The sequence below is a fragment of the Syngnathus floridae genome, chromosome 21 (assembly GCF_059516105.1).
Source record: "Syngnathus floridae isolate MCC-2025c chromosome 21, RoL_Sflo_1.0, whole genome shotgun sequence".
Lineage (NCBI taxonomy): Eukaryota > Metazoa > Chordata > Actinopteri > Syngnathiformes > Syngnathidae > Syngnathus > Syngnathus floridae.
The window spans coordinates 147,790-171,500 of record NC_142433.1 but is presented as its reverse complement, the minus strand read 5'-3'; the positions used below and the strand labels follow the sequence as shown (position 1 = coordinate 171,500).

Genomic DNA, 23,711 nt, shown 5'->3' with positions numbered 1-23,711 from the left:
ACCTTGCCACAAGGAAATGGCCCGGCATGATGAGACATTTGAATTGGCTTTGCTTGCCTTGCCTGTTACTGCCCAAACAGTTGTGTTTGGGATGTTGATTCAGTTCCAGCAGAATGATTGTTATTGATGCTGGTTGGGCTTTGATCCCTTTCAATCAGCCCATCCTCCCTCCCATGCCACTCAAGCACATAATGAATAACTACGGCAGAGTGGCGTGCCTTAACTTGTGGCAAGGTGCAACTGCAGCTGCTGCCCGCAGACTTGATAAATCATCATCATCAGCAGCGTCCTCCTCCTCCTCCTCCTCACGCATTTTGGTGCACCAAAAGGCTTTGCACAAACGCTCCCCTTTGGAAATGAGATGAATGAGGAGCTCGACCTAGCTTCACATCCACCAAGTCCACGTTCAAACGGGACTTGTCGCAAGTGTTTCGATGTAGACGCATCCTGCTTGTTTGCTGTGCAGAAGGCTGGCCACGCAAACAAACGGCACCGCTGCTTGCTTTCAGCCCACCGGAATGAGAAGCGAAGCGAAGCGAAGCTAGGCAAGAATGCCAAGTGTCTTCAAACGTATACGTGCTTATACTCGCGCAAATCGAGAAGATGCAATCGCACATCATTGATCACGAATGAGACCTGCAATCAAATTCTTTCACTGCTCTCCGTAGTCGTAATCATAAAAGAAAAAAGAATCATCCAACTCTGCCAGTTGTTTTAGACCGAATGGAATCCTCTCAATGGAATACCTGAAACAAAGTGGAGGCTGCTGCTGCTGCTGCTGCTGCTGCTGCTGCTGCTGCTGCTGCTGCTGCTTGGCAAAATGCAGAGAGGCGACACCTATAGCAAGTAGCTGTGCAACATTTGCCAGGTTTTTAGCAAAGAAATGTGCATCGCTCTTTCATTAGGCGCACGCTGGAGGGAGGGAGGGAGGGAGGCAAATTGGGCCGAACTAATTACAATTTAAACGAAAGCATAATTGGACATTTTGCGCTTGTCATACGATGAGAGACAGATGGCTATGTAATTACATTACAAGTCTGACATCACTGCGCTGAATTACATGGCAACTCCCCGTGCCCTTCATGGAGCGAGCGCTGCAGCAGAAAAGTGGCCCAAATTCAAAAACAATTTGCCCGTGATTTCCGTCATCAGTCACGCTTGACACCGGGATACAAATCAGGATAAATGGCCACGCTTATCAACATCCTGTTAATTGCGTTTCAAGCTAACGCGGCGGCAAGATTCGACGAAAAATGCTACGCTATACATTTCTTGAAGCAATTCCTTAGTGGCAGGCAGCATTGTTGAATCCATGCCTAGCGTATGGCAACTACGTCGTACGTACGACGTCTATCGAGCACATTCCATGACAATCGGGCCCGGCCGGCCCTCTTGCGTGATGCGCCACGCATTTCCCTCAAAATCCTCAACTCTGGTGGACTATTCCAATCTCCTCCGCGTTGATATGAATTTAGGTGAATCCGAAAATCCCATCGCTAACTAAATGAAAGTGCTAAGCCCCAAACTTCAATTCAACTTTGAGCTCATCCTTTGGCAAACATGAGTGGATTTGCTTTTAATAGCTTCCTTCAATCCCTCTGATGTGATTTCACTCACAGCAGCACAGGTCAATGATCAAATCATTTTTGGGGTCCAAACAAAAAAAACTAAATCAAAACCAAACTGATCATGTCATCCAGAAATGTTTGCAAATTCCCCGTCACAGCCTGTGAAGAGGGGATGAATAGTCCAAATTGTCATTTGGAATTACATTGTATGCAAATCGGCTTACTCGTTGTTTAGACGGATTGAACAACAATGGTGTTAAAATGCAACTCCGGGTGGCAAGGGGGGGGGGGGGGGGGCCTCAGCACTTGCACCCAGGCAGGAGGGAGGAATCTGCTGAAAGTGGAATCGAAGATTGAAACGTGTACACAGAATAACACAGACAAAAGGGCTTCCAATAAAGCCGGGCGTAATTACATCCACGCTTAAGCTTGCCACACAGGCTTAAGCTTTTCAGTATGAATATGACAAGCTTGCAAGTCAAAAGCTAAAGCATGATCATTCTTTGACCCAGTCATGTTCCCAGATTATATTCATTTCATCGGTCATGAGAAACAGCTTGGCACGTCTACCGCCTTAACAAACAATCATTCTATGCATATACGTACATTTCTTTCAAAAGGATTTTGGACGTAGGCAAATTGTAATTGTACGCTTTGTTTTTTTCATGCCCAGTTACGCCGACCGCATAAAGAGAACGCGTCTTCAAAAGTCCATAGGTGGTTCAATTCATGTCGGAGCGCCGCATTTATTTGATGACTTTGTAGCTTAATGGGTTACACGGAGGAAATAAAGAACACTGGAAGCGGCGTCCAATTAAAGGAAAAAGTTGGAGTCATCAGGCAGGCTTTTGTATCTAATGATCGAAATTTCACCCCATGTAGATGAAACACATCAGCATCTTGACAACATTTTGGTTCCGCGTCATTAATCTGCACAAGCTTCCTGAGTCTGAAAACCAAAATGGAATTAATTAGGAAGATGCAGGAAACCCAGTTGAGGAATTAATAAAATAGCATTGCTTCTTAATGGACACAAAACAAACCATGCCATTATTCTTTCAAAGGCCACTTGGCTGGCTGGCTGGCTGGCTGGCTGGCTGGCTGGCTGGCTGGCTGGCTGGCTGGCTGGCTGGCTGGCTGGCTGGCTGGCTGGCTGGCTGGCTGGCTGGCTGGCTGGCTGGCTGGCTGGCTGGCTGGCTGGCTGGCTGGCTGGCTGGCTGGCTGGCTGGCTGGCTGGCTGGCTGGCTGGCTGGCTGGCTGGCTGGCTGGATGGCTCGATGGCTCGATGGCTCGATGGCTCGATGGCTCGATGGCTCGATGGCTCGATGGCTCGATGGCTCGATGGCTCGATGGCTCGATGGCTCGATGGCTCGATGGCTCGATGGCTGGCTGCTTTCTGACTCAATTCCAATCAATGTAGCCCCGACGCTGCTCACTACCTCTCTGAAATGAGCTTTGAATGAGAAAATAGAATTAGGAATTAGTATATCGTCAAGAGAACATTTTGACACGTTTGGGAAAGACCAATCTTGAGTTTGAAAAGCAAAGTGTACGAACATGCTTGAAATTTTAGCCAAGGAATCAGCTCTTTTTCTGCCTTGTATCAGGAAATGTACAAAAATAAGGCCGCTGATGGCCTCTTGGGATACCTTTGGTGATTGGAAGGAAGCGCAAAGCAAACCTCCGTCTGGATAGTGTGAAAAAAATGGAGCCTCCAGTCGCTGGACAATATCAGATGTCTGCATTAAAGAGAAGTCCTTTGCTGTGATTCTTCTGACGGCAGCCAACAACACACACACACACGCGCACACGCACACGCACACGCACACGCACGCTTAAAGACCGGCTCGCATATTTGCACCTCAGGATAAAGATAATGCTCCTAATCTCCGACTCGCCGAGAGATCCCGCTCGTACGGCATCCCCAAATACGCCACGTCCGTTTGACATGTCGTCATTGAAGGCCAACGGGGACGTGTAAGAAAGCGCTCCCGTTGCCATCAATCTTGGTGTCGCTGCTGACTTGCGCACAGCCACGGGGGTGGGTGACCCGGGTCAAGCAGAGGACGGAGTCCAAGGGGTCCGGCCTTACCCGAGGACACCGAGGGAGGCCTTCCTCTCTCTAATCTACTCTGTGGGGAGAAGGGGGAAAAAAAAAAAGAAGAATTGCAGAGCTCAATTTAAGACCTAACCCATGAAATTAACACCTCCAGCTCTCTTTTCTGATACCAAGAGTGATTTCACACAAGTAGTATAGCAGCCTCTTGAAAACTTTTTGAAGTCAGAGACACCCTTGAATTTATTTTGGGACTCACTTTATGTGCATCCTTCTCTTCCGCATGCAAGTTCAATACAGAAGAAGTGCGCTGGGCTGACTTGCCCACGTACGTACGTAAATGAGGCAAGCCAAGGAAGAAATGGAACAGGTCACCTACTCTTGGATTCAAGCTGCTTGGGTCATTCCGCTGCAGCTTCTTTGTCTTGCTCGGCCGTAACGCTTTCACGGACCATTTGAACGAGCCACGTCGAGACCAAGACTTGCGTGGCTCACCGCGCCATTTCAACTGCCTGATCCGTTCAACCAAAACAATATCTCGAGACCAATTCAGAGTAAAAAGGAAGCGCGCCAAAATAAACAAAAAGACCCCATAGCGGCGAGCACGGACAACGTTGACGTGACGCCGCCGCCATAGTGAATGGATCCCTGGTCGGTCTGGCTGATTGCTTAATTAGGAGCGGCAAAGGAGAAGGCTGAGGACTAAATAAAGAGCTGCAATCGTCAATACGGATGGAGCGTTCATTGATGAAGCAATCAAAGGTTCATCAAATGGCACCTTTCAAAGCGCCTCTGGTGTGAGGCCAAGCGATGGCTGATTATGGTGCCAATTGCAACAGAATTTCAATTATCCATCCATCCATCCATCCATCCATCCATCCATCCATCCATCCATCTGTCATCCATTCATCCATCCGTCATCCATTCATCCATCCGTCATCCATCCATCCATCCATCCATCCATCCGTCATCCATCCATCCATCCATCCGTCATCCATCCATCCATCCATCCATCCATCCATCTGTCATCCATCCATCCACCCACCCACCCATACGCACGCACGCACGCACGCTCAACTTAAGATGTTGCAAAAGGCCACTCGCTGCAATCAGGTTAACTGATTGGCCGCTTTTTAACCAGGCTCATAAAACGCTGTCTTCAAACGCTCAAGCTTTTCTTTTGCCCATTCTTTACGTTCTCTTGTAAAGCGCAAGAGGGCAATTTAATTAGAGGAGACCTTCCACAAAGGCGAAGCCATTTAGTATCTTGCAAGGAAGTACTATATGATGGAAGCGGAGCGTGCTAGAAAATCAAATGTTTGGAGTCTGTTCCCTTCATCCACTTGTTTGATTTTTGGAGGGGGAAAAGCAGATCGCAAAAGGGACGTCTTTGGAATGCCACCTTTCGGGCTTTAAGAAAAGAATGGGAAAAATCGGGTCGGCCGTACACATATGGAATCGTTCCACCATTCCAACAAAAATGGCCGCAGAACCCTCTAGCACGAGTCGCAGACGTTGACGGGGTCAGGATGGTCTTTGGGAGCGCCTGCTGACGACGTGACCCTTTCCAATAGAAGCATATCTTTGCCTGGATGTTTGGCATCCGCTGGCTTTTGTGCCCCCCAGGCTCACTACGTAGGGTGCTCCCCCCCCCCAGCCTCACTACACACCTATTTGCAAAGTGAATGTATTGCGCTGTACAGCGTGGGCAAGTTGCTGGCTGCTGGCTGCCTGCTGCAAACGTCAATGTGAATCCTTGTTTTTCCTCTGCTGGCTGGCTGGCTGGCTGGCTGGCTGGGAGGAAAAAAAAAAAGAAAAAAAAATACTCATTCCGTTTGAGATTGTATGATGAGAGCGGACTTGGAAAAATAGCTGAAGCGTTGCTTGGCAAGTTAATGTATGCTAATTTGCTAGCAGAGTAAGCATTAGGAATTAGACTTAATCTAATCATGCTTCATTTATTTATTGTAATTAGATTCACTTGCACCTCATGTGGTGTTTTCCACCTTCTCATCTTTTCAGTGTGCCTTCACAATTCACTCCATCTTGGGCTCATTTATTAGTATATTTGCCATCTTGGACCAGACCAGCTGCTTGACTTGAAATCAAGACATGCGATACAATCTCAATTTCCCAAGCGTAAAAAAATGAGACGAGTGAGTGAGTGAGTGAGTGAGTGAGTGAGTGAGTGAGTGAGTGAGTGAGTGAGTGAGTGAGTGAGTGAGTGAGTGAGTGAGTGAGTGAGTGAGTGAGTGAGTGAGTGAGTGAGTGAGTGAGTGAGTGAGTGAGTGAGTGAGGCAGTGAGTGAGTGAGGCAGTGAGTGAGTGAGGCAGTGAGTGAGTGAGGCAGTGAGTGAGTGAGGCAGTGAGTGAGGCAGTGAGGCAGTGAGTGAGGCAGTGAGTGAGTGACTGAGGCAGTGAGTGAGTGACTGAGGCAGTGAGTGAGTGACTGAGGCAGTGAGTGAGTGAGTGAGGCAGTGAGTGAGTGAGTGAGTGAGTGAGTGAGTGAGTGAGTGACATTGTGCATTTGACCCGATAATCCCACAAGTGCTTACAAGTCTGAAACGTTGACCCGAGTGACATGCGCTGGTGGGGAGAGACAAGAAATGTCCAAGCCTCGTCTGGCTTTCCAGCACTACACCCCAACAATTGATCTATGATTCTATGAATAGATGGACTGAATTTCCCCAATGGGATTAAGTATCTATCTATCCATCCATCCAGTCATCACTTTGCATTGCGTATGAACTTTGCACAGCTGGTGGAAGTCTTCATGAAATTGCCGAAAAGAATAGAAGGCTATACTACGCATGCGCTACATCAATGCGAATATTAGGCCAATGGATTGATGATTGTATTTGGCTGCCAATGAAGGTAGTACGGACGGCGGGTGCTTTGAGTTGGGCTGTTTCTGGTTTCCTCTCAAGCCTTTAGCAGAGTGCTTTCGATGAGAAGGTCCGTTTTGATTTCTGAACAACGTGGGCCTGTTTCTTCCTCTAGTCTAGTGCATGCTTGTTTGTATTTATTGGGTCAGGTAAAGAGTTCCACATTTGGCCACATTCTTTGCCTCCCCCAATGTCATCAGAGGTGCTGTGACATTGTAAGCAATAGCAGAATAGCAATGCTGTGGTTCCCTTTTGTTGATTCCAAAGTCATTTGAAGCTTGAATCATTTGGCCGAGGTCTGCCTGATGTTTGCTCTCGTCTGTCTCCATCTTCTCTCCTCCTCTCTGAGGACATCAAGGGAGATTTACTCCAGCTTATCTGTAAAGGGCCAGGATGAGCCTGGCAAAACAATTCCCCACAGCTGCTCCCTCCCTCCCTCCCGATCTGCCCCAGCGTGAGCAATTCTACTTGCTCGGCTCGAGCCAGCCAGCCGGCCGGCCGGTCGGCCGGCCGCCGACTTTGCTGGCTTTGGAGAGACTTTGCGTCGGCAAAATGGCCATCTGATTTTGCACGTCGTTTGCTAAACGCCGTGTCCCGCTGACACCGAGTTAGTTGCTCAATGTCATTGTACTCCTTTTGCTGAATGTTATCATTTAATGGTAAGATAATTGCTTTGGGACAAAGTGAGTCAAGTATTCAGGGAGGACTTTTGGAAGGCCGCAATCCATATCATTCAACTCTAGGAAGGGATTGCTCCAGCAGAACCGACACTTTGTTTGCAAGTGAGGAGATTGATCTCGTCGGCACGAGTGCATGCTTGCATGTATTTATTGCGCGGCACGGCGCGGCACGGCACGGCACTCGTTCAAATGGCTAGCTGTGTTTTGGATGAGTGAAATCCTCCCAATTGCAGATGATGGCTGGATGGATGGATGGATGGGTGGGTGGGTGGAGTCCATAGTGATGGCTTCCATTTGACTAAGAGCCGCCCTTTTGAGACATGAAGCGCTCGCTATATAAGGGAGAATGTGCCAATTGATCCGTCCATCCATATGGCATGGCATGCAAACCTTTGACAAGCCTTTGCCATGGCCGTCAATATAGCCGTCAGCCACTCTGCAACAATCAACACCAGCGTGAGTACCAATTGTTTTTTGGCCGTGTTCGGACCTGCCTTCAAAGGGGACGACTGCACATACTAGTATTTGCGATTGCGTGATAAGAATACATATGTGTGAGCAAGTGCCCCCAAAGATAACAGCGGCTGCGCAATCTATAACACCTCATTCATCACGCGCTATCTCGGACTCCTTGCTTTACAGTCCAGCTCGCCCCGGCCCATATTCCCAGTGGGACGTGGAGGACAAGCAAGGGATGTCGTGTGCCCCCCCCCCCACCCCCCCACCCAGACAACGAGGACATGATGTCAACTCTTGCGCAGGTCCCCATGTTCTATTGAGATAAGATGGCCTCGCTTTATCCGGCACAAACACCGGCCTTGCGCGTTGTGTCTTCCTCGCTCGCTGCTCCGTACTCCTAAAGGCAATCTAATCCAATAAGGATGAAGCTGTCATCTCAAGTATGTGCGATGACAATGGGGAAGATGAATTTGAGGATATTTTTCTCTGTGGAACACCGACAAGCCTGCTCTGCTCTGCTCTGCTCTGCTCTGCTCTGCTCTGCTCTGCTCTGCTCTGCTCTGCTCTGCTCTGCTCTGCTCTGCATGTATGAGAAAAAGGAAAGATATGAACTTGCTGAGAATCTTTCTCATCTAAATCTGGAAACTAGCTGATAAAACGGAGCCTAGTGAGAGCTGTTTGAGCGATCAGTGCGTGTGTCCGCACTCTGGCGAGTAAATGAAGACTTTGAAGCTCCTGGCAGCACTGGGAAGGAAGCAAACGCTCTATCAAACAAGCTCTGGGCGGGCGCTGGTCGGCCAGCCGGCCGGCGGAATCCTGATAAACATGGGAGGGAGGGAGGGAGGCAGGGAGGCAGGGAGAGCGGGAGAGTCACAGCCAGCCAGCCAGCCAGCCAGCCAGCGAGACAATAGCGCTCTGATCACAACAATGATTATGCCGCTTGCCCCGTGGTTGGCAGCCCACTTTTTCCTATCCTCTCATTTGAATTAATTCTCTGATATTTCCAGAGACTGCCTAATGAGAAAGCTCAGCTCATCAAACGACACACGAGCCCAGCCCAGCCCAGCCATGGCTGGAATGCACTTTCAGCCTTCAAGCCAATTATTTGCTTTTCTTTTTCTTTCTTTTCTTTTCTTTTCTTGCCTTTTCTTGTCTTGTCTTGTCGTCCTTTGTAGCTTTTCTTTGTCACTTTTGCCTGTTTTGGACCGTTTTGATCCGCTGTACTCATCAATGGCTTTAATCAGCTATCTATCCATCAATGTGACAATGCTGGGAGAATTGACGTAGCTTTCCAGACGCTAGCTAATTAATCTGCTTGCCCGCCCGCCCGCCCGCGCGCACTGCTCAATCATGGCGCAAAATAAAGGCAGTCATGAATGTAATTGTTTGTTTTCTGTGCATAGTTTGGAAAAGAAGGCACTTTTTCAAACCAAGGAGCTGTGGAAGTGCCCTTTGTCTTTCATTCGATTTTGCAGCCGCGCGCATCGTATTCGTACACAAACGGCATCCCTCCTCCTTCGGCACCAAATTGACAGTCTTGCTGGTCGCACACTCGACGGTGACGTGGTGGTCGGTCATCCGCTGGCCAAATAAGTCGCCGGGACGCCTTGGCGGCCATCGCTGGATGGCGTCGAATGCGGCTCCCGACCCACCGCCAGGAGCTAATCCAGAGCTCTCTAATCATTTTGATTATTGCATCTTTAATCAGTAGTGAAAGAATAACTGTTTGCACGCCTCCAGCAGACATTTAATATGCTGCATGTGTTAACTCGATTGCTTTTACTGCCTCCGGATAGCGAGAAATGAACAGCGCCAGCCAATGTCCGTCCGTCCGTCCGTCCGTCCGTAGTGCTTTTGCCTCCCAAATGCCTTCATTTCGCCATTGTCCGTTCAATTACAATGCTTGGTATTTGTTCTGCTGACTGCTGCTTTTGTTGTTGCTGTTCAAATGTTATAATGGCAAGTGACCGTGATCAATTTCATCGGTGTGGGGGTGTGATTTGAACGACATTGGATCGTGGTCGTGATTCAAATGAGCTCTGTGTTGCTACGTATTTTTGTCGTTTTCTTTAGTCGCTCTGTCTCTGGGGAGGGAGTGACAGCGGATGCAAAAACATTGCAAAAGCTTCATTTTGTCATGCATATTTAGTATCAACATACTTGAGTGTATACTGCAACGAGTCCTCAGCCCGAGCCCGAGCCCGAGCCCGAGCCTGAGCCCGCCTCTGGGCAATGAGACGGAGACACGGAGTCTTGTGAGCGACCCAGCCGTGGAGCTCGTCGCCTCGTAGGTAGCCTCTTGGCCCTCAGCCAAGCATGAACGGGCCCGGGTCCTGGCTCAGACAGACAGCCACAGAGGCTGCTAGCTGGTGAATTGCAGCACGGGCTGGCTGGCTGGCTGGCTGGCTGGCTGGCTGGCTGGCTGGCTGGCTGGCTGGCTGGCTGGCTGGCTGGCTGGCTGGCTGCCTGGCTGCCTGGCTGGCTGGCTGCCTGGCTGGCTGGCTGCCTGGCTGCCTGGCTGCCTGGCTGGCTGGCTGCCTGGCTGCCTGGCTGCCTGGCTGCCTGGCTGGCTGGCTGGCTGGCTGGCTGGCTGCCTGGCTGCCTGGCTGGCTGGCTGGCTGCCTGGCTGGCTGGCTGCCTGGCTGGCTGGCTGGCAAGCATCACATTTCTGTCTGCTCGGCTCAAGTGAAACGAGAAGGGAAGAAATCAGTTTGTCAAGTGATTGCATTCTTTACTTTCATTGCAAATGTTGCTTTGTTTGAACAAATTATTCACAGATGATGCAAGACTAGTCAAAGCCTTTATCTCTGCTCTTCCATATAACCAACGGTCGGTCGGTCGCTCGCTCGCTCGCTCGCTCGGTCTGTGGCTGGCTGCCTGGCCGCTTGAGAATCCATTTTGCTGCGGCAACATTCTAAGAGCATAGAAGATCAAAATAAAATCACCTTTTGACTCTTCCGGGAGCATTGTTGATTTGAATGAATAAATCAAAGTTTGAGTCAAGGTTCACACATGAACGTGAGGATCAAACAAAAACCTCTCTTGCTTGTTTGAAAGCTAGTATCTAAAAAGCGTGCGAGGATGTCAGAAGATTGTCTGCGTATGTGAAGCAGCATATATCAAGACAAGTGGAAATGCTCTACCAGAAAGAATGAGCATAAATATGTCAAAGTGTGCAATCAGCCTACCAAGTTGCATCTCCTCAGCTTCAGCACTCCTGAAAAGGTGCACATAGCCAATACTAATTCAGTTCAAGTCAAAGAAATGGTAGATGGCTCGCTTACATGCCACCACGCCAGTGCGATCGGGCCATATTGTCTTATGATGGAAAATCTTTTGTGGGGCACCTGGGATGCTTGCTTTTGCTTTTGCTTTTGCTTTTGCTTTTGCTTTTGCTTTTGCTTTCGGCAATGTCTTGACGAGCCAGCCATCTTTCGCCGCTTCATTTTTGCTTCATTCCATTACGTACGTAGTACGTATGTTGGGAATCCATCAAAAGTAGCTTGGCAAAGTGCCACTTAGCGCACCGTGTAGCATGAAGTTGGCGAGTCGTCGATGTCGCAGCGTGCTGTGACAACATGTGGTCGAAAACGCCGCTCCGTTTTATCGGTGCTCCGAGCAAAACGCTGCTGCGTGGTACGCGGGCTGTTGGTACGTAATTGATCTGGCAGCCATGCTCACCATCTGGGCCGGGGTCTCTTCAAACACAGCGCAAAATGCATCTGCAAGGCCGCTGGGCGGGCACACGAGTGTAGACCGTGCAATAACTTGCACATGACGTGTACGCGTTGCCATGTGTTTGCACGCTTGCTATGAAGAGGTCACCTGGTGTTGGCATGTGCATGTGGGCACGGCTTTGGAAAAGCACTGCTCCCTTAGACCAATCCATGTGTGGCGGCAGTCATCAGATGACCTTTTTTTCCACCATTTTTGACATTTATGAGTCGGCTTTGCTGGATTTTTCGCCATTTACTTTCTGGTGTCAAACAGGTGAATGGATGTGCTTTTTCTTGTTGACATTGATGACGGATCAAATGAAGAGAAGAGAAGAGAAGAGAAGAGAAGAGAAGAGAAGAGAAGAGAAGAGAAGAGAAGAGAAGAGAAGAGAAGAGAAGAGAAGAGAAGAGAAGAGAAGAGAAGAGAAGAGAAGAGAAGAGAAGAGAAGAGAAGAGAAGAGAAGAGAAGAGAAGAGAAGAGAAGAGAAGAGAAGAGAAGAGAAGAGAAGAGAAGAGAAGAGAAGAGAAGAGAAGAGAAGAGAAGAGAAGAGAAGAGAAGAGAAGAGAAGAGAAGAGAAGAGAAGAGAAGAGAAGAGAAGAGAAGAGAAGACCCTTTGGATGGCGCTTTCTGTTGCTGACTGCCTTGCTATTCTTAAAGCATGAGGTGCTTCTTTGGGCTTCTGTGATCAGCAAGCAGTCTGCCAGATGTTTGCTTCCTCTGGGCATTGCGTGGTGAAATGGACAAGCAGAAGACAACGTTGGCAAGTGAAAAGGAAGAGCCCCCCCACACCACCACTCTGCAGGCTGCAGTGGCGGTATGGCTGCCCTGCCCTGCCCCGCCCTACCCCGCCCTGCCCTGCCCCGCCCCGCCCTGCCCTGCCCCACCCCGCCCTGCCCTGCCCCCCCCCCGTTGCCAGTTGGAACGCTCAGCGTAGGAACAGCGTGCATCTGTAGCCCGGCTGTACGCTAAGCTCTGTCTTTGGCTATTCCCTTGTTTGCTGCTTCCATCTGTCCTCCCCACTCACTATTCCTTTATTGATATGACAAGCAGAGTCAAATTTTGCTTGAAGGCAAACATCCAAATGCAATGTTTGTTGTGACCATCTGGTGGCTTTGTGGTGGAGACCACTTCAAGAGAGCGTTGATCTTGATTCCTTACAGCTGAGGCTCACTTGGAGAAAATAATCAACTCACACACAGAAATAGCGGCGGCTTGGGTCAGTGCGCTGGTTCTTGGGGCGGAGGTGAAGGTGTGTGAGAGTTGGAGGGAGCTTCATTAATTAGCAGCGCGAAGGCAGGCAGGCAGGCAGGCAGCCATCCCAAGCCTTCAGGTTGCCTGCCATTCAACTGCCTGCTTAAGGTTGGATATTGCTTCCGTATTTGTACTGCTCCCACAAGACAATAGCGGCCGTTGTCAGACTGCAATCAAACAACGGCCAAGATGAGATGAGTTGCACTTAAAGTACCCAGATCAAGAAAAAAAAAACATATACAGAAAGCAGCATTCTCTGTCATTGTTTTGCGTATACAGCAGTTGACAGACAGACAGACAGACAGGCAGACAGACAGACAGAAAAAAGTGGAGGCTTGCTCTTATTAACCAAGTGTTTGTTTGAACTACAAATGATTGGACATGATTGATTGTGTATCTACTCCACTTGAAAAGTGGCATGTGGTATTTGTTTTTCCACTGGGAAGGTTAAAGAAAGGACTTGGTCCTCTACTCCTGTGCCCCCTCTGCCCTGACCTCTTTTCTACTGTAATGGCATTGGATTACAGGCAGTTCCACTTTAGTGAATTCCAAGATTGAGCCCTTTCCACTTCATACAGGTGGGACATGCCGTTTGCTTTTGTCCTTGGCCATTCATCACTGTGGCCGAAATGCCTTCTGTTGCTTTCCGAGCTTGTGAATGTGGCATTTCAATCGAGAGTTGGGACTTTAGTTTGGAACAGAAATCAACCATCTTCTTTTCCACTCGGCTTGTCCCGTTGGACGTCGGCGCCAGCCATCTCTGCATATCTGGACTGCAACAGAAGTTGCCCTTTTTTTGCCTTGCACTAATGGATGATTGCATTCATTTGCACTGCATTCTCTTTTGTGATTTATTGTGCGGTTGAAGATGGCCATGGGCGGGGCGAGCGAGCGAGCACCTCACTCGCATGCTCCCTGCGCATCTTGACCGTCGTCCCAATCCTCGCTGTGCATTTAGCATAATGCAATGTAGGAAACAATCAGTGAGAAGACTGACTCGATTCAAAGTGACACACCGGTTATTTCCATCTCATGGGCTTGTATGTTGTCTCATAAGTGCCTAAATGAAGATCGGACAGAAATGCAGATGCTACCCATCTCGGGCACGGCGGGCGCCGCAACACGCAAGACATCAGAAAACAAAGCGCTGGCTGCCGTTTTGATTTTCTTCTCCCAAAAGCCGCTTCTTTTTTTTGCTTTGAACCAGCCGGCCACTAACTTTAACGCCACCGCTATCTCTTGTTGAAATAGCTTCGCAAATGTGTAAATGTGCACATTCCTTGGTATTTATTCACTGTACTGATAGGATTGTTTCCTCACAAAATGATTTGAATCATCGTCAGGATTCGTCTCCCGGCGCTCTGGCTTTTGGGAGGAAGCGCTAATATTGATTCTTCCCATTGTTTCTCGTCTACTATGTAATAGTGCACGCACAGCGGTATGTACGTATACGGCGATACTACGTATGTATATCCATGCTATTGTTTGCGTACTGGTATTCATGTGGATGGATGGAATGATTTGGCACAGCCTGATCCGTCCATCCGTCCATCCGTCCATCCGTCCATGCGGCTGGCTCATGGCATAATAGTGGCAAGTGGCAGGGGGTGCCAGCAGTGGTGCCCCGTAAGTGTCAGTCAAAGCCACAGGGTAGCAAATGCAAAGCGCACGTGTTTCATTTCCTTGGGGCGATCAAAGCGACTCTTTGATTCCCTGTAGTATTCAAGTGCAATTCTTTTTCATCAGGGAAACGGCGTGAACGTGGCCTAAAGACGGATTAGGTCGGGCAGATGCTCACAAGCGGCTGTCCAAAGCTGGAAGGCGGCGAACGGCAGCCCCATCAAAGATGATTTAGTCAAGAGAGGTACGAATGGATAGGATGGAGCGCAAATGGAAAAAGTACCTTTCGAATCCGTCGCCACTAGAATTGCAGCGCTCGTTTTGCTTGATTCTTGTACGGACACCCGACTCAGCGGCAGACTTTCCCAAAGGCCATGGTCATTGCTGAGACCATATCAAGTGTATACAAACAAAGCAAATGTAGAGTGAATAGATAATGAGGTGATACAGCTTACCTTTTCTTGCCCTGCCTCCCTCCCTCCCTCCCTCCCTCCCTCCCTGCCTCCCTCCCTCCCTGCCTCCCTCTCCACATACATAAGTGCGCCATACTCAATTTCCAGCTTGAGTGAGAACGAAGAAAGATAGGGGGAGGAAATTGGAAGTTTGCTTTAAAATGCAGACAGTCCGGGCTTTCTGCTTGACGGCCTGTGACATCTCTCCAAACCACATTTTGCATGGCACAAGAGGGGCTTGTAATAGAATTTCTCTCACTGAGAAGGTTAATTACATTCTTTTTTTTCCCTTCTTCCCCCTCTCTGACTGCCAAATAAATAAGAGCAAAAACGCATGGTTTTGCTTCTCCGTCTTGTGCACATTTCTCACCTCTTTTTTGAATGCGGTCAATCTCCTTCCTCTCTGTTGGGCCCTCAAGCGAGCCAAGTCTGTCTGACGGCTGTCTGTCACTTCTCACAAGATGGCGTGCTTTCAGCTGCCAGGCCCAAATCCATATACGTCCAGCTGAAAGCACGCAATTGGATTTGACGGCTAAGGTGAAGAGTTGCAAGTCCGTTCGCCATTCTGGTTTGATTTGTTTGTGAAAATCTCCATCCGGCATGTATTGTTTTCCAACGGAAGCGTTTGAGCAGTCGTCACGTGATTGCGCCATCGAGGGAGGGAGGGAGGGAGGGAGGGAGGGAGACATCGGCAGCTTTGAATGTCCCCTTGATGAATAGCGGCGGGCGCTTCATTATCCAAAGGCAGTCTTTGGCCTCTGCTGCAATCAAGCCATTGATTGGAGGACAATTGATGTGTATGAGAAATAATCAAACTAATTTGCCCTCCAAGGAAAATCAGCGGCGCTTTTTTTTCTTTCCAAATGTTTGAATGAGGTCAAAGGAGTTCTTGTTATTATCTCGTGAACTTGCCGTTGCGTTCTCAAAGCTGCCCTTTTGGCATCCCGGCCATTTTGGCAACGCAAATGTTCATCGACTAGCGCCGGACGGTTCAACGGGCTGTATGTACTGTATGGTGAAGAGAATGCTCCATTGCCAGCTAGCTACCAGCTCTCCCTGTGACCTAGCACAAAATACGGCAACAGCTTGTAGGTAATTGATCAGGCCAGTCAACTGTAAAATATTCATTTTCTACTTCAACAGCCAGATAAATCTCCAGGGAGGCTTTGAGGAGGAGGACGCCGGTCGGTCGAAATATTGAAATATTGCTTATGTGCCAGCAGGTGGTTGCGGCGGCGGCGGCGGCGGCGGCGGCGGCGGCACGATGGCGAGGAGCAGATAAGACGGAAAGCGTGGCTGCGTTTGGGTGGAGCTGGCGGCGACGGCCGCTCCTGCAATTCCCCGCTTGGCTTTGGAGCAGGAAGCCAAATCCTGCACTACAGCCCTGGATTTCAGCCCTGGATTTCAGCCCTGGATTGCTGCTGGCCTGGCCTGGCCTGGACTGGCGGGGCGGGGGGGTTGTTGCTCATCAACCTCCATGACAGGTAGGCCAAAAAACAGATCTCCAACATCAATTAATCACCTATTGTTAAGGGCAAATGCAGTCGTAGAATAACTCTCTATAGGTGAGTGGGTGGACAAAGTTCCATTTGAACCTGAGGCTATTACAACGATAACAAGAGCAGCCCTTTTGGCTTCACAAGCACAGCTATCGGTATCATATTTCATATTTATGAAGCATCTGCAGAGCAAAGATAAGCTTTTCAATTAAAACGCTCATACGTAAAACCTTCACCTTATTAAATATACTCCACTAATTGCTATGCTTTTGCGTGAGATCATTTCTTCTTGAGGAAGAAAATCCAGTCGTCCGTTGACACTTGGTAAGCTGGATTTGGTGGCAGTCAGTCAGTCAGTCAGTCAGTCAGTCAGTCAGTCAGTCAGTCAGTCAGTCAGACAGACAGACAGACAGACAGACAGACAGACAGACAGACAGACAGACAGACAGACAGACAGACAGGCCGTCAGATAGCCAGACGGGACGGGACGGGACGGGACAGGACGGGACAAGAGGTGATGAGCACCACAGGTGCCTCCTTGGAATAGTGATGGACAAACAGGCCGGCAGGCACCCTCAGAAAGGTCAGACGACCGACGGGAACAAAAAGCAGGCAAAAAAGATGGACTTAAAGAAATGGCCGCCTCGCGTTTGAACAAACGGATACGTTCCGTGTTGTTGCTACGGCGGTTAGCGTGGCACCCCGCAATCCCTTCCAAACAACCAGCAGTAGACAATGAATGGATTCATCAAGTGAACAACAAAGGCACAAGGTGATTTCCCTCCCTCCCTCCCTCCCTCCATCCAACCTTCCATCCAAATGCCTGCCCCCTAGCTTAGCTGAAGATATTTGCATCCATATGCACTGGCGTTGTAACATTTGGTTTCTCCATTGAGGAGGCCTGCACATTGCTGCATTGAGTCCTGTAAATATGACGGTTGAGGACACGGGACTTCCACGCAACGTTTTGCTTCCTTTTCAAGCGGTGTTTACTATTTGCCATCCGTAGGTAGGGGGAAAAAACAGATGCAGTGATTTTAGTCATTAGAATGCTGAAGTCGACTCTTCTTGTGTCATTACAATGGCAAATCTCTCAAGTAAAAAGTATCTGAATGAATAGAAGAGAAAAATCAAAGCAGTCAAATAAAAAAACTTTAGCACCAAGCAGAAAATATGCACATTTTATGTGCGCAAGTTAATTATGCCACTTCAGAGGAGCTTGTTAAAGGATAAGGAAAGCTGCATAAATTTAGCAGTAATCCAGGCAGGCAGAACTCATTTGCAGGGATGCTCTTATCTGGCCACTGCAGCTTTCTCACAAAATTAACCTTGGATATTTGGGCCCAATTGAGCCGTTTGATTCTCCCTTTGCCTGCCTCTGTCTCTCTCCCAGCCAGCCATCGGTTACACACATTGTCTGCCTTCCTTCCGTCCGTCCTTCCTTCCTTCCTTCCTTCCTTCCTTCCTTCCTTCCTTCCTTCCTTCCTTCCTTCCTTCCTTCCTTCCTTCCTTCCTTCCTTCCTTCCTTCCTTCCTTCCTTCCTTCCTTCCTTCCTTCCTTCCTTCCTTCCTTCCTTCCCCCTCAGGCACTACCTTCATCCTCTCTCTCTCTCTCCCTCTCTCTCTCTCGCTCTCTCTCTCTCTGCTCTGTTTTGCTCCCTTGCTATCATTCTATGACAATCATTTGTCCTGGAGACACTCAGACAAACAAAGGGCAAAAAATGGTTGCAACATTTTGCACATGTATCAGATTGACTCGATTGCTTTTTTGTTCAACTTTGGAACTCCTTGACTTTTCAAGCCACTGCACTTTCTCAGGCTTGCGAATCCACTGTGCCTGGCCGCTCCATCTCTCCTGGTTTTGGCACGTGCAGACGGATGGATGCTTGTGACGTCGTCACCTGCCTGTCCCGCCCCGCCCCCGTCTGTAACGCTAATATCCCCGTCACTTGATGCCGAGAGAATACATCAATCACAAGCTGTGATTCAGTCTTGATGCTGGGAATGTATGCTACTGGCCACCAGGCAGGCAAGAGTGGAGCACAAATCTAAAATGAAGCTATTTTCCTGCCTGCCTGCCTGCCTGCCTGCCTGCCACCAGCACCACCTTAAAGCTCATCTTATGTGCAAGATTGCTAGTAAATCAGATCATTTGTCTAAGAGCAAAGTGATGGGATATTGGAAAGGGATGCCACTTGTGTGTGCTGTGCTGTGCTGTGCTGACAGGCTAGTGCTACTAGTTTCTGGGGTGTTTGTTTTTTTGCTGAAATAAGCAGGCAGGCAGGCAGGCAGGCAGGCAGGCAGGCAGGCAGGCAGGCAGGCAGGCAGGCAGGCAGGCAGGCAGGCAGGCAGGCAGGCAGGCAGGCAGGCAGCCAGGCAGCCAGGCAGGCAGGCAGGCAGCCAGGCAGCCAGGCAGCCAGGCAGCCAGGCAGCCAGGCAGCCAGGCAGCACGGCTGCTTCCCCGGTCAGGACAACCTTTACCGCATTGTGTCGGGATCAGCCGTAAGCAGCCGACCGACTGCAATCCTGATCAACCATCCCTCCCCCTGTGGTGGAAGGCAAAAGGAGGGCTCATTTAGCAAACAATGTTAGGCACACTGGCTAATGCGTCCATTCAATCAGCCTTGTCACAAGTGGCGGCGGCGGCGGCGGATTGGTGTTGTGTTTGATTTTCAAACTGGCTTTTGAATGTGAAACGGCACCCCTGAGACAAGTCATGCAATTACCGCACCACTCATTCATTTCGATTTGCTGTGTATGTCGGCGCTCCCCTCTCGCATTAGTAATGATTCATCACAGGTAAACTGGAGCCCGTTTGTATCCTATTTTTGATTGTTTGAGATAAGCTTTGCTGCCTTGACTGTGGAATGGCACTGTAGCGTTAGTCAAGTTTACTCCTGACTTTCTGCTTTCTTTGGACCCTCCCCGAATGACTCGCTTTTCTTTATGTGTTGAAAATGGGGACACCAGATATTGAAAAGCAATGGAAAATCTGGAAGACCTTGAAATTGAACATCACGTGTCTGGCGAATGTCTCATTTGATTGCTTGTCAAGTGGCGACTTTGAAAGGAGTCAGGTACAAGCAACGTCGGACACCGAGCCGAACATTCAGGGCACTCCTCCTGAGCGGATCAGGGCAAAAGATGTCCTGGCGCTTGCAGGAGCAGCTCAAGACATGAGCATGGAAGAGAGAGAGAGCCAGAGAGCCAGGGGAGCCTTGCAGAGAAGAGCAAGTTATCATTAAATTGCCATATCTACAAAGCTCTCCCTGCATGCTACAGATTTCCTCTCTTTAATCTGACACATACAGCCTCACGTCTGCTAAAATGTGCTCAAGCTCAGCATCCTAGCTGGGCTGGAGGAACACAGCAGCCAAGAGGGGGTGGGGGGGGGGGGGGGGCTTACAAGGATAGACAGGAGGGGATAGAAAAAGCAAAGATAAAACATGACAGCAGCGTGAGGGAGAGGGAAAAACTTTTCATTTGTTCTTTTGAGCGAGCATGCGCCCGGTTTTATGAGCAGAGTTAAATCGTGGAGGTTAATTGAAAATATAGATAAACACGGGCTGTGGAAAGCTAGAGAAAAAGATTGTTACTGGCAATGCAGCCACTTCACCAATGAAACTGCTTTCCACTGTGCAACCATGATAACCCGCCCGCACGCACGCACGCACACACAGTTAATTGTCTGGCAATTTCATCCATGTCTCTGCTTAATTAGAGAGAAAATTGAAGTGTGGGCCTTTCTCCCATCTTCTGCACTCGCTGTCAATCCACAGGAAAATCACTAAAGTGAATGGATCAGTGTGAACGCAATCATTCAAACGCGTCTTTGTGCCTCAGATTAGAAACGATTTCCTTTTGCCTCTTGCATGGTCAGCATTTTTAGCATCCTTGCAAAATCGGGAGTCATGTTTCTCATTTGATAAGTCCATTCTTCCATTTCACCAGGCGCTGTATTATCATCACCCTTGCGAACAGTACCGGAGTAGGTACGTATTTCCAAAGCGACGTGGTGGATTGTAAACGGCAACGACCCAAATGTGCTAGCTTTGTAAGCGGCAACGACCCAAATCTCTTGGCTCGTGTCAAATGAATGAACAAAAGTGGTCCAACTAAATGCCAAAAGTCGATGATTATTTCATCCGAATCTTTGCTACTGCAGGAAACGATTATTATTACTATTCACGGGAACATTCATTTGACTGTCAATGTACGCTTACATCCAGTTGTGCAAGTGTGTGTGTGTGTGTGTGAGAACTATCAACCTTTTTGGATGGCAAGCTGCGTTGCCTAATTGAAAATGATTTAATGATGCCCTTGGAGTCCCTTTATTGATTAAATGAAGCTGGCTCCAAATATTCCCTTGTGCTCTGGCAAGTGACACATCATTAGGTATTATGATTGCACTTTTATGCAATCATAATACTCATTCACTCTTCTAACAGCCTTTTTTGTATTCCTGGCAGAAACAACATACAGCAAATATTTCTATGAAACAAACAAACAAACACAAATGTGAACATCAAATTTGCTCCTATTCATTTTCTCCTGATGATGTGTCTGTGATTACTCACACATGCGCTGGCACTGGGCTCACTCATTTCAGAGCACGTCATAAACCATTTACACACCATTAGTTTTGATCACATTTCATTTTTTTTTCTTTTTTAAACGTACGTCTCGCTGTATGCGGCGCCATAGCCATTGCTCCGTTTAGAACAGCGATAGCGTACACGGTGTGTTTTGTTTCATTGTGCCATTGTCGTAGCTTAGTGGAAAACAAAGGCAATTTGTCATCGAAATGCTGGCATATGCTCCATACATGTACACATGTCTACCTTTTGATATGAAATAACATCACAATTTCTTTGCTTTCCCATTTTCATATTCTGGGCTTTGGTTTCTCTTGTTGTCAATCAACTCGGCTGTCAGCCATCCCTATGGCAACAGTCGCCGGGCTGCCGGCCAGGCAGCCGGCCGGGCTGCCAGCCGGGCAGCCGGACGGGCTGCCAGCCGGCCACTACTACGTCACTTCTGGTTTCCATTGCACGTGCCTGCTTGCTGGCAACTCTGCTTTTAGCCTCTTCTTCATGCCCTACAGCTCCAGGGTGCAAGGTTTGGTGAGTTTTTGTGCATCTTTGAGCTGTCCAAATTGTGAGGCTTTAGAGAGGGAAGAAAAGAATTCCTCCAAAAACAACAGGCACCGCCCAGCAGTCATTGCTCGGGCCCTAAAGATGAACAAAATGGACACAGTACGATGGTGCCAGTTAGCAAAAGAAAGCTCAAAAGAGCGCTCTCCCCGCTTGTGCTGTTCTTGGCACTTGACTGACAGCTCCAGCCTTTTGGATTCCTTGGAGGGGGAGCCCTCCTGCTGGGGACTCCTCTCATTTCAAAGGGGACTTGACGTGGGCAACCGTACCGAGAGGACCGATGTTGTTATCACAGCCGCATACACTTGATGTTTCTTGGAGTCAGAGGAATGGCTGGATGGGTGGGTGGGTGGATGGATGGATGGATGGATGGATGGATGGATGGATGGATGGATGGATGGATGGATGGATGGATGGATGGATGGATGGATGGATGGATGGATGGATGGATGGATGGATGGATGGATGGATGGATGGATGGATGGATGGATGGATGGATGGATGGATGGTCCGTATGATTTCCACTGTCCGTTAGGAGCCTGTCTCTGCCCTGGTCAAATCTTATGTACGTTCGTATGTACGTGCGTATCCCTCCACTAATTGCAAGCCTTTTAGTCAATCTGCTATTTGAGCCATATGGATGGAGACATTGCAAATGCTCTCTTTATCAGAAAGGGCCAAACAATCGAAGAGGATGCTGCTGCTGCTGCTGCTGCTGCTGCCATTCTTGCTTTTGATGGCCAATCTCACTCCAGCAAAGCACCCGCCAGCCATGTAGAAAAGGAACTTTTTCATTTGTAACTTTCTCATTGGTCCAAATGCCCAAAGGCTGCTTGACCGAATTGGAAGTTAGCGTTCGTTATCTCCCCAACGGAGGCAGACGACCGCTCGCTCGCTCGCTCGCAACCCTACCTCCCTCCCTCCCTCCCTCCCTCCCTCCCTCATTGCTAATGACCACCTGTAATAGCTGCTATAGCAACCACAGCGATGAGGCCACCTCAGGAAATTTGTATAAGGATTTTGCAATGCTCCCGTTAAGCTTCGTCTCTCCAATCAAACAACTCCTAGTAGTGCCCGGCCAGGATTGGCATCTTTTGACAAGATGGATGATCATCTCTCACACACACGTTCTCGTGTTGCCGCGGTTCCTCCGACATCAATCGTTTGGTCAGCAATGCGAAAAGAAAGGCCATTGGCTATTATTAATGTCAATAAAAGCACAATCGCTTATTGTGTCTGGATTGCTATGAGATGGAAATGTCTGTCTTTTCAGGGAGGACGTCGATGGGACTCTCCAATCAGAAGAATGGATGGAGTGATGCCAAGCTGTGAGCTTTGCCCCAACCGGGATGCTATCTTCAAAGACACAGATGCCGGGAGGTACAAAAAAAAACAAAATCCCCAAAATATAGTACGGAGAATCAAACACAAATGCCAAAGGTTGTCCCGATATGTTCACGTGCAGAAGAGAACATTGACTGAGAGTGCAGGAGGAGGAGGAGGAGGAGAGAGATACTAGAGGAAGGAAGGAAGGAAGGAAGGAAGGAAGGAAGGAAGGAAGGAAGGAAGGAAGGAAGGAAGGAAGGAAGGAAGGAAGGAAGGAAGGAAGGAAGGAAGGAAGGAAGGAAGGAAGGAAGGAAGGAAGGAAGGAAGGAAGGAAGGAAGGAAGGAAGGAAGGAAGGAAGGAAGGAAGGAAGGAAGGAAGGAAGGAAGGAAGGAAGGAAGGAAGGAAGGAAGGAAGGAAGGAAGGAAGGAAGGAAGGAAGGAAGGAAGGAAAAAGTGTGTTATGCCAAGTGTGGAGACTTGAGCCACGTTATCGCTGATCCTTAGCCAGCCCGCACCCAAATTTACTACTTCAGTAGAGCATGAAAAACACAGCAAATTAAAGTGTGCTTGCTAGTGATGGATATCTATGTATCTTGCGCGCTCTATTGGACTTTGGATTCCTTTCCCTTCAATCGACATTTTGGGGCAGCCAGAATCAGCTTGTCCCCTTTTAAAAAGTGAGCTATTCCGGCTTGTTGTGTTTGTTTTGAAATAAATGCAAAAGCCTTGGCGCATAGTTGATGGCTTCATAATAATAGAAACAAATAACAATGAGTCCAATCATCCTCCCATCAGATACTCAAGTGTTTGAGCCCAATTTCATCACTTGAAAATAACTTTCGCTCTATACGATTACAAATGACAAAAGTGCTTATTGATTAATGCTAAGTTTAGAAATGTCATCCTGTTTCTCTTTCAACCTATTGTTATGGTGTATTGGTCAAATGTACAATTTGGGGCTAGGTTCCTTGAACTTCTACCTACAGCCTTGAGCACACAAAAAAACGGTTGTTTTCATATATTGATGTTTAAAAGTTAAAGTCCCAA

General features: G+C 48.5%; 1 long non-coding RNA gene across 4 annotated transcripts in view; it reads left to right on the top strand.

Annotated features, from left to right (window-relative positions):
* Positions 1–23,711, top strand: part of LOC148379604 (uncharacterized) — a 40,077-nt gene that overhangs the window by 5,635 nt on the left and 10,731 nt on the right. For 2 of the 4 annotated variants that reach the window (XR_015854852.1, XR_015854855.1), the window contains exons 3-4: positions 15,908–16,171; positions 22,612–22,718. This is a non-coding gene — a long non-coding RNA (uncharacterized LOC148379604). Of the gene's footprint in view, positions 1–15,907; positions 16,172–20,136; positions 20,178–22,611; positions 22,719–23,711 lie in introns of all 4 variants that reach the window. The other 2 variants (XR_015854854.1, XR_015854853.1) reach the window with 2 other exon arrangements.